Here is a 665-nt window from a genome sequence, read left to right on the forward strand (position 1 = left end):
TATGTGTCCCCGGCACAGCTTTGGCCTTGCAAAAACAATCGCATATTAAATCGCAATTGCAATATTGACGGAGGGAAAAAAAAATGACGTCGTTCAGCCCGAGTGTGTTACTTCTGCCATCTTTGATGGAGTGATGGCCGCACATAGTGCACTTTCATTAGCTGGCACGCCAAAGACAAGGCGGCGGCGGCGGCTTCCGGGCACAGACGACCTCACCGTGGGAGTGCAGCAGCTTGAAACACTAATTAGGATGACTTTGGGAGACAAAAAATAAAAAGGTAGGGTTGGGGCTAAAGAAGGTGATGCGCTCTAGTCGACCAAAATGGACAAAAGCAGTAATGGCCCAAGTGGCGATGCTTTCAAAACTTTGAAAAGAAATCAGGAGCATTGCCAATGAGAGATGTCCAAGAGGCTGCCTTTGAGCGCAATCAGACAGGTCGCTGATGAGAGAGCCTTTCTAAAAATAACCCCCCCGCGTATGAAGCGGACAGGTACTTGGCAGCTGTTCAGTTTGGGCCCGCTGGGTCCAAGATGTCATTCATCACTCATTACTGCCTTTGATTTTAACCCGACGAGAAGGCGGCCGCCAGGAAACGGAGCAGCCGTTGACCGTAACGCCGCGCTTTTTTTTTTCTTTCTCAAGGCTCAACATCGTAAATTTAACT

Source organism: Hippocampus comes, unplaced genomic scaffold (genome assembly GCF_001891065.2).
Source record: "Hippocampus comes isolate QL1 unplaced genomic scaffold, H_comes_QL1_v1.1 scaffold544, whole genome shotgun sequence".
NCBI lineage: Eukaryota > Metazoa > Chordata > Actinopteri > Syngnathiformes > Syngnathidae > Hippocampus > Hippocampus comes.